Genomic DNA, 10,645 nt, shown 5'->3' on the forward strand with positions numbered 1-10,645 from the left:
GTTCAGTGTAGTGGTGTAGGACACTTAGAGAAAAGTGTCTTGTAAATTATGTTTTGGCCAAACTCTGACTTCTACCTTCATTTAAAAGCTGAAAGAAAGAAAAATAAAACAAAAAGTAGGAGAAAGCAACTTTTCCAGAAAACACTAAATGTACAAACCAGTAGTTGTGAGGGACCCCTAACTCATGGCTCATCCTGAAAATGTGTGTCAGAGTACCAGATATTTAGTTTCCAAAACATGCTGCACTTGACTTTTCTACCTTTAATAAATAAATATCACAGAGCAGCCAGCATGCAGTCCACTTGAAGGACAACTCTGGCATGGAATGGGCAATTTTGCTTCCCGTTGTCTGGATGAGAACAAGGTTGACTGGATGGCTTCTTCTAGGATGTTAACTCCCCAGGAGGTTCTTACCTTCTCCTTACTTATGAAGTTAATTCTAAGTTCCAAACAAAACCCAGGACTTGTTATGGCCAGTTCCCAGCTCTGGTCCACAGGAGCTGGTACTTGGCCAAAACTAGCAATATAATTTCATGTGCCTGGCTCTTCCAGTGACTGCAGTTCCTCAATTCAGGATTGAAAATTTGGGACAAATTTGAGGGAGAAAAGAAAAGATATTGAGATTCCAGTTCTCTAAATTTTCACAGGCAATACATTACTTGGAGCATGTAAATACATAATCAGCTGCAAAAATTTAATTTCAGAAATTTTGCTTACATTTTGTTTAATTTTTCCCTGGCTTCTACAGTATTTTATATCATGGATATAGGACACACCCCCAAGGAAAATCTGCTTCCAATTGATTGATTGTTCAGATCAAAAAATAGAAAATGATACATAGTGTCTCCCAAACCATTGAGAATTACAACCTATCCAAAATGACACATCAAATTAATCATACACAACATTCAGGTAATTCTAATGTAATATACATATAATGAACATAAGTGACATCAGTTTAATAATATTGCAGATATACATATTTTTAATTGAAAAGGCATAGAGTTGTCCTTCATTTATATACCAATTTCAAAAATCTCATACTTCATACATTTGGAGCCTAAATTTCCTTTAAAGTAATTTTTGGCCTTGCTAGTGTATGCATAGTCCTCTTTTCAAGACCCACACTCATTATCATATCCTTTTTGTTGTTTTTATAATTATCTACATATATTTCAGAGTGTATCAGAGAATATAAGAGTTTCATAAAAGTGTGTCTTTGGATAAATTATGGTCTTATTCTTCAAACTTACCTTCATGTTTCTAGAGGTCTGTCTTCTATTTTTAACAGGTACAGCATTCCATGATTGTATTTAACCTCTTCAAGCTCGGAAATGTCTATGATTTACTCCATAAAATGGGACCATTCCTTCCACTCATAATTGCATTGCCCCTGAGGGCTTGCTCTACATGCTCAGAAGCCTTTTTTTAAGAAACTTAAATGACAAGAAAAGGATTCAAATTTGAGTTCAAATCCAACCACATGCATTGAATGCTAATAACTTAATAAAAGAACTTGTAATAGCTATCGCCAGGGCATCTGAGAGAAGTGTAGAGTGGGTCTGGTGGCTGAAGCATGTATTTTGTGATTGCCTGTTATCCATATCCTATTTTCCCAATGGTCATTATATTTAAAAGAAATATATGACAAAATCAACAAATGTAGGACTTAAAATCAACAATCTATGTGACAATCTTGCTCCTCCCTGTTGTTGTTGCTCTTGTTGGTAGGTGACTCAGAGTGAGTGCAATGCCCATTCCTGCGCCATCCCCACAATCGTTCTTATGTTTGAGCCCACTGTATCAGCCACTGTGTCAATCCATCTTGTTGCAGGCCTTCCTCTTGCTTGTTGCCCCTCTATGTTGCCCAGCATAACGTCCTTCTTCAGGAGCTGCTCTCTCCTGGCAACATGTCCAAAGCATTGAGATGGCGTCTTGCCTCTAAAGGGCATTCTGACTGTCCTTCTCTCAGCACAGATTTGTTTCTGTTTTGTTTGGGGGTAGTTTTTTGTTGTTTTTTTTAAGTTCATGGTATTTCAATATTCTACACCAGCACCATAATTCAAATGCATAAATTTTTCTATGTTTTTACTTATTCAGTATCCAATATTCACATGCATTTGAGATTGAAAATTTCATGGCTTAAGTGCACCTTAGTCCTCAAGGGAGCATCCTTGCTTCTCAACACTTCACAGAGGTTCAACCAGTGCAATGTGTTCTTTGAGCTCTTGCCTGCTGTATCCATGAGCATTGATTTGAATCCAAGCAAGATGAAGTCTTTAACAACTTCAATCTTTCCTCCCCTATCCTCATTTCCTTTGTAAAAGTGCAGTATACCATACCACATCACTCACCTTTCTTCAGTCCTCTGTACTCCAAGATCCAATATTGTTCAGCTCTCCTTGTAAATTTTCTGTTACTTGTTGTTGAATTCATGCTAGTTATTGTGTAAGCTTTTCTTAACTGTTAGGGTCCCTCTTATTTCTTTTGTATATATTGAAATGATTTCTCTTTACCGATATTCATTTTATCATTTTCCATCTTGAGAGCATTCTACTTAATAACAAAAGAGACATGTGAAATAGAATGGAGAGCTCAACAATGGGCTCAAACAGAACAGCAATCACAAGGGTGGCACAGGACGGGGCAGTATTTTGTTCTTTGGTGCAGAGAGCATGAGGCAGACCTGACTTGACAGCACCAAATAGCAACACAATTGTACCATTGTTCCTGGGCAACAGGCTCCTTTGTTCTCTGCATTTGTGGCTTCAAAATATAACCTACAGCAAGAGGTTTTTTTGTGGGTGAAATTTTTGTTGTTTTTTCCTTGCCCTCCAAAATTTCGCAATAGATCTGTGAACATAGTTCTAATAAGACTGTGCCTTCTTCTTGCTTTATCCTTGAAAAAGAAACTGCATGTGAACTACTTTGAACGGTGCCCGGCACATGTTTAAGTAATGGTAGTAGTCATCATGGTCTTCACTGTCGGCACGGTTGTCATTTTTTATAGATTTCCCTTTTCTTTTGGGATGCTCGTTCCTTTAAAATTTGAACTCTATGTGTAACTGTAATGCATTTTTAAAAAAAGTACAAGGCCCTAATAAGTGAAGAAACTCCTGACTTCTAACCATCATCACTAAGGCATCACTGTAAATTGCGCGTCTGTGATCCCTTCAGAAAGCCAGGTTTCTAATAAAATCTTTGAAACGGAAATACTGTAGTTTCAGCAAACACGAGGAACACATTAAAAATTGGCTCCTATTCTTGAAGGCTTAAGTGAGTGCACCCTGTTACTTTCAAAAGGTTTTATATGAAATATTTAGACTGGAAAGTTGATCTCACAGGTGTGCACACTGGGCCTGCTCACGCTTTGACAGGGAGCAGGGTCCCGCAGCACTGGCCGGCTTCAGTGCCTTGTCAGGGGTCACAGTAAACAAACACCCACTCAGTGCTAAAACGTCATGGTTAGAAAGCTTAACCCTCAAATTTATCCACTCCTCCTTGACTCCATATCCATTTCTCCTTGACTCCAAGGGCTCACTGTTGTGTGAGTTGCTGGACATATGCCAATACTGGTTTTGTAGCAAGGTTTATAATTTTTGCAATGCTGAGAGATTCTGAGTTGTATGACAAAAAGAATGCAAAAACAACAGCAATAATAAGTATATGTACTTGCCTTAAGGTTATCTTCTATAAGAAGTGTCTCTTGATCCTCTCAGATAAAATAAACCACTTACGACTTTGTGTCATCTCTGTAAGGGTGCACATGGCCATTCCAGCTACACAAGATTGCACTGTGTTTATCTGAAATACTCGCTCCTGCTACCAGATATTAACTTCTTGGGGTGGTCTCTGAATTTGGTAGACACACAAATAAATATCAGTAAATATTTGTAGAATGTCTTCCTGGCCAAAAATATTAACCAATACTTTATTACTCCCACATCTTCTGTGGTATTTAGTTGATAGTAAATTTTTTCTATGGAAAACTGGGTGTTTTATCTCACCAAGACTAAATATTTTACTACTCAAACACAAATTTCTAAAATTAAATTTTCAAATACCCATAACTTATTTATGCTATTCTTCTTAAGAGTCTCTATTTTCTTTCAAGCATATTAGTAATTGCTCAATGAAAGTTTTTTTAATGACAGCTGCTTTAACATTTTTGTCATATCATTCTAACATCTCAGCATAAACCCAAACCAAAATTGTTGATATCAAATAAATTCCAATTTATTATGTAGACATCTTTTAATCAGTTTTTCATTCAGTTTAAGATCATCCTGGTTCTTGTTATGAGAGGATTTATTTTCCCCAATGGGAACCTAGACATTTCAGATAATCTTTTATAAGAGGGGATCATACATAAACCCTCTATTTTAGCATTTCTCCTGTGACACTGCTTTGGTAAATTAGAAGACACACATTACAACCACGAGTGAGTAGCTGTACAAGTTCTCTAGTCAGCCTCCACTGATACTTCTGAGATGGGCGAAGAAGAGCTTCTTTCTATAACTGGCTGTGGACGGGAGTTCAACCTTTCCTCTAGACTTCGGCTGCAATGACCCTGGCCGAGGCGAGAGCTAGTGCTGCATTACTCTGTCTTCCTGCACTTGTGCGACTTCAGCTGATGCAATGAGACTGCAGCCTTGTGAAACTGAGCAGTGATAAACAAAACCCTTCTCTCACATCATCTCAGCAGAGAAACGGGGGGGCAGAGCGGAGAGAGGTAGCTGTTGTTGTTAGATGCCATAAGGACAGGTCTGACTCACAGCGACCCACTGCACACCAGTCCTGTGCCCCCCTCGTGATTATTGGCACCCTGAGCCCATGGCTGCAGCCACTGTGTCAATTCATCTCCTGGAGGGTGTTCCTCTTTTTTTGATGCCCTTCTTCTTTACCAAGGACCATGTCTTTCTCCAGGGAATGGTCTCTCCTAAACACATGTCTCAGCATCCTTGCTTCAAAGGATTATATCTCTCATTCCACGTACTCTTCTGAATTCAGCTTGAATTACTGGCAGTGTCCTGTGGATGTAATGATGCAACCGTTGTTGAATTATCTTCAGCAAAACTTTACTTGCATGTGACATGAATGATGTTGTTTGATAGTTTCTTCATTCTGCTGGATCAGCTTTCTACAGAATACATATATGGGTATATATGTGGATCTCTTCCAATCTCTTCTTTTGCTTCCAGTGCCTCATTAGCTTGTTGAAACATTTCAATTGTTTCTCAATTCCTGGAGGCATGCTTACCTCTAATGCTTTCAGCGTGGCTTGGACTTCTTCCTTCAGCACTACTAGTTTTGTTTTTTATCATATGCTACCTTTGGACATGACTGAATGTCAACTAGTAGTTTTGGGTGGAGCGATTGTGTTTTCTTTCCATCTTCTTTTGAGGCTTCTTGCATGGCTCGTTATTTTTCCCATGGACTTTCAATATTGAAACTCAAGGCATGGATTTTTAATTCAGTTAGTTAAGCTTAAGATAAGCTTATGGAGTGTGTTTCTCCTTTTTGATTTCTAACACTGGCTCTTTGTACTTTTGATTATAATACTGTCTTCTTAAGCTGACCTTTGAAATTTTCTGTTCAGCTTTTTTCATCATTTCTCCCATTTGCTTCGGTTGCTTTATGTTTTGGAGCAAGTTTATATTCTCCTGGGACTTCTACTTTGATGCTTTTCTTCTCTCCTATTTTTTTCTTCTTTCAAACCATTTTATTAGGACCTAATCCAGACAACAAACCATTTAATAATTCAATCATATCAATCAGTGTGTAAAATTGCTACCATAATCAGTTTAATAATATTTTCTTTTTCTTGCACACCTTGATATCAGGTCCCTCTTACCCCCTGTCCCCAAACCCCCCACCCCCACCACCTCCTATACCCCCAGGAGCCCTTATTCTAGTTATTGTATTTATTGATTAATCCATCCTGGGTTTCATATAATGGAAAACATAGACAAATACATAACAGAGAGTCAAGAAGGCTATCAAAAATAATAAAATACACAGAGATGAACCCTAATATGAAAAAAAACCCTGGAAAATATTAGAAACCAGGTCAATCACAAAGTGTATCAAAAGGGAGAGGAGATGACAAGATTTTAACCGTTCACGACAGACTGATCATTTTAACCTATCGTAGTCATCTCTATAATGCGCTCTGTCTGATAGCCAGGTTATTCCCATCCCTCAATTATGGTCACCAGAGGCTTATTCTCTGTGTAGATCCCAAAAATATATTTTGGGTTTACACTGTTATCCATAGCCTTCTGCACAACAGAATCTCACAATTTACATTCTGATACTATTCCCTCCTTCGGATTTGGATTATATAATCTACAATCCTCCGTGTGCTTCTTCCATGTGGTCTTAGTTGATGTCTCACCTAGATGGCTACTTGTTTGAAAACTAGCCCTTAAGACCACAGACACTATTCTTTCTGATAGCTGGGCACATCTAATCTCTTCACCACACTTTTTCTCTTTTGTGTTTTCTTCGTTAGAGTGAGTATCCAGACGGCCATGTGTATGAACTAAGTGTTCTTATATTGGAGCTAAGATTAAGAATGAGTCCCAAGTCCATTACTGAATCTGTTTTCTATCTGTGTCTGGTTCACCATCGAGACATCTTTGTAATTTAATGGTAGAGAATCTTATTGATCATCTCTCTGAAGCATGAAGACCTGTTTATAGTGTAATTGATTTAGCCAACGGTAATAATTTTAAAACACAATTAAGAAAGGAAGATTGAACAAGTGTAGGCTAACTACAAATCACAATATATGGATTATTGACTTGTACCTCCTGTCATTTTAATGACCTTCTGATTTCTTCATGCATGATGGTCTTCATGTCTTCCCACAGCTCATTAGGTCTTCTGTTACTAGTGCTCAGTGATTCAAATCTATTCTTGAGATGTTCTTTAAATTAACATTGCATTTTGAGTCTTGTGGTCTTGTTTTAATTTTCTTCAGCTTCAACCCGAGCTTACATATGAGCAATTTATGATTTGTCCCACAGTCAGCCTGCAACCTCATTTTGGATGCTGATATTGAGCTTCTCCTTGGAGAATTTCCCATGGGACAGTCTCTTCCCACAGATGTGGTCAGTTTGAATTCTATATATTCCAGCTGATGAAGTCCACATATATAACTATTTATATTGTTGAATAAAGATATTTAGTCTTGCAAAATTATACTATTCAATGTCTAGCTCTATTTTGATCACAAATGCCATGCTATCCAACTACTGTTTGTTCCTGTTTGTTTCCAACATTTGCATTCCAATCACCAGTAATTATCAATGCTTCTTAACTGCATGATCAATTTCAGACTTAAGAAGGTGGTAGAATCTTTCAATTTCGTCATCATTTGCTTTAGTGGTTAGTTGGTAAATTTGAATAATCTAACATTAGTTGGCTTTCCTTGTATGTATACAGTTATGAACCTATCACAGATAGCATTGTACTTCAGAATAGATCTTGAAATGTTCTTTTTGACAATAAATGTGATATCATTTCTCTTGAATTTGTCATTTACTGTATAAATGTAAATGTCCTTATCATATGATTATCTGATTCAAAATTCCCAATCCCAGTCCATTTAGCTCACTAAGACCTAGACTACCTATCTTTATGTAGTCTATATCATTTCATTTTTGACCATTTCCCATTTTCCTAGAGTCATGCTTCATACATTCCATGTTCCAATTCATAATAGATATTTTCACTTATTTCTTCTTGTTTTGAGTCATGTTCCATCAGCAAATGGAGATCCTGAATAACTTACTCCAACTACATCACTACTGTCCACTCTGAAAATGCAACTCTTTCTCGGTTATATTTTGAACACTTTCCAACTACAGAGCTCTTCTTCTGACCCTATATTTGACAACATCCTGTTGCTATTCATAATATTTTCAGGACATTATACAATTTTCTCCTGCTATCCATATGTTGTAGCCTGTTCTTGTAGTCTTTGTACTTTATTCTTTTTCTGGAAAATCCCACTGACACCTGTTCATCTTGGGTGACCCTGCTGATATTTGAAATTCCAGAAACATGTTACACACACAAGCGGTCATAGTTTGACAAACTGATAGACAAATAGTGGTCAGGAGAGGTAGGAGAATTTGTATCTATTTTCTCCTCCCAGAAGTAGATGTCAGTTGACCGTATTTTGATAAGAGTTTTCAAAATTGTTCTTATTTATGCTCAGAACACTTCTCTTCCAGAAGGAGCCCAGAACACAATGATGCCCGCTCAATCATCAGCTGACTGGCATCTCTTTCTGGAGGCTTCCCTCCTCAAGCAAGACCACTGGGGGTTTTGATCAGGGACATTTTCATAGCTACATCTGCTCATATTTCCTTTGTTCTACCAATCTTTAGTGGAATCCATGTGATGACTATTTTCAGGTATATATTGAAATCTCAAAATAAATATTTTGGTGAAGGGAAAAAAGCATTGTAACTCTAATAGTTTACAGTAGAAAAAATGCTAGTGATAAGACTTTCACAATGAATTTTTACAATTGTTTAAAGTCTGAGGGAGGGAAAAAAAGACTGGTTTTTCTATGTGTACAAAATCCTAATTAGAAAGATAATGTAAAGAAAGCCCCCATTCAACAACCGAACTAGTTTGGACAAAAGGGAGGAATTATATTAGGAATGAAAATCAATTTAATTGAATGTTGTTCTTGAGAAAAAACATGCACTTTCAGAACATGGGTGTTTTTCCTTTGCCTCTTCTGATCCTTTTTCCTCTGTCTTTTCCACTTTGTCTAGGGTCCTATGTAGCTGACCAGTCTGGATGGACTTCATCCAGGTGTTCTATTGACCTAAGACTTCCAACTGATGTTGGCTAAAAGAGGATGGAAACCAAGGAGAAGATCAAGAGAAATAGTTACTTACAAGCTACCCCTGTAAAGGATCCAGGCGATGGAATGGGTTACACATTGAACTGCTAACTTTAAAGGTCAGCAGTGTGAACTGACCAGTCACTTCTCGGGAGAAAGAGGAGGCATTCCACAACCTAAAACTTTCCAGCCTCAGAAGCCCACAGGGACAGTTCTACTCTCTCCTGTGGGGTTTCGATGAGTTGGAATTGACTCAATGGCAGTGAGTTTGCTTTTTGTCTTCTCTCCCTGTGGGAACATCTCAGGTTCCTCTCTGTCTCCATCAGAGAAGGAAAGAGCAGGAAGTACTGAGAAGGATGGTATCACACATATTGTCAAAATGAACATTTCAAGATCTATCTTTAAGTACAGTGCTGTTGGTGATAGGCTCATACCTTTTCACATACAAAGAAATCCAACTAATAGTGGATTTCAAATTTACCCACTAATCATTAAAGCCAATGATGAAGAAATTGAAAGATTCTACCAAATTTTTCAGTCTAAAAGTGATCATGCAGTTGAGATGCACTGATAATTATTAGTGAATTGAGGTAGACCAATATTTTATGCTTTTCCAAAAGAAACTTCCTACAACTTTCACAAGCCACCACCATGTGAGCTGTGCCGCTGACAGATGGCTTAGCAGCAGGAGCTTTCGGTGTGCGATCCAACCCTCAACAGAAGAAATTCCTGAAATGGTCTATAGTTTACATATTGTTTTGTGGCATTCAACCTCACCAGGTGTTGGAGGGTTAAAGTATGTGGTCCATTTTCATTAAAAAATATATTGCTCATTTTTGAATGCTGCCATCTTTTCCCCACCTCAATATCCTTGAGGTGCGATATAAATGAATTTATAACCCTAGAGAGTAACTCCATGAAGATACAGATGTTTCTCTTGTTCACTGCTCTATCGACAGCAATAGCAGCTGCCCTGGGACAAAGTTGGCTACTAACACATATTTTTAATGAATAAATGAATGAATGAGCAATTCATAATCTATTTTGTCTTTATTTTATTTCCCCCTCTTGTTTTCATGCATATTCCTTCACTTCCAAATTTCACATTAAAAATTCCAGTCTTACTCATTGTACAATATCTTTTTGCTTCTTTGTGTGTAATTTCCTGGTCTTTGTGGTCATTGGGCTGTTGAAATGGTTATTTAAAAGGAAAATTCATATCTCTCTAGAGCTTCTACACATTACAGAGAGCTTATGAAAGAACCGTTAGCTAAGCTGACTTTTTATGGAAATGCATGTCCTACTTGCAGCCTGAAAAGGCTCATGTGGTCACCCAGCTTCTTCTCATTTTCTTTGTTATATATTTCTCAGTATTTGAAAAGTTTTATTTATAATTTGTGTTTTAGTGTTGTGGCTACTTCTTTGAAGATGGCGTTATTTTCCCCATCTATTCGTCATTCACTTGTTTTATTCCATTGAGATTTTTTAACCCCTGGTGCCCTTCCTCATCTGAAGTTTAATCTATGTTTATTTCTGCTGATATACATCTGACATAATATTTCTCAACAAATGCTTTCTAGTTCAGTATCCCTGGGGAATTGGAACAACAAAATCTTGTGACCTCTTCTCTCCATAAATTTTGTCGCTACATATACAGTGAACCCTCGCCACTTCGCGCTTCTACTTCCGCGGCTTCACTCTATCGCGGTTTTTGCGTAACAGCGCATGCTCTGTCATTACTGCCACTGATTGGCTCATACTGTACACGCTTCTGTCTGC

This window comes from Echinops telfairi, unplaced genomic scaffold (genome assembly GCF_000313985.2).
Source record: "Echinops telfairi isolate 266 unplaced genomic scaffold, ASM31398v2 ScPeMD7_7469;HRSCAF=8507_1, whole genome shotgun sequence".
Taxonomy (NCBI): domain Eukaryota; kingdom Metazoa; phylum Chordata; class Mammalia; order Afrosoricida; family Tenrecidae; genus Echinops; species Echinops telfairi.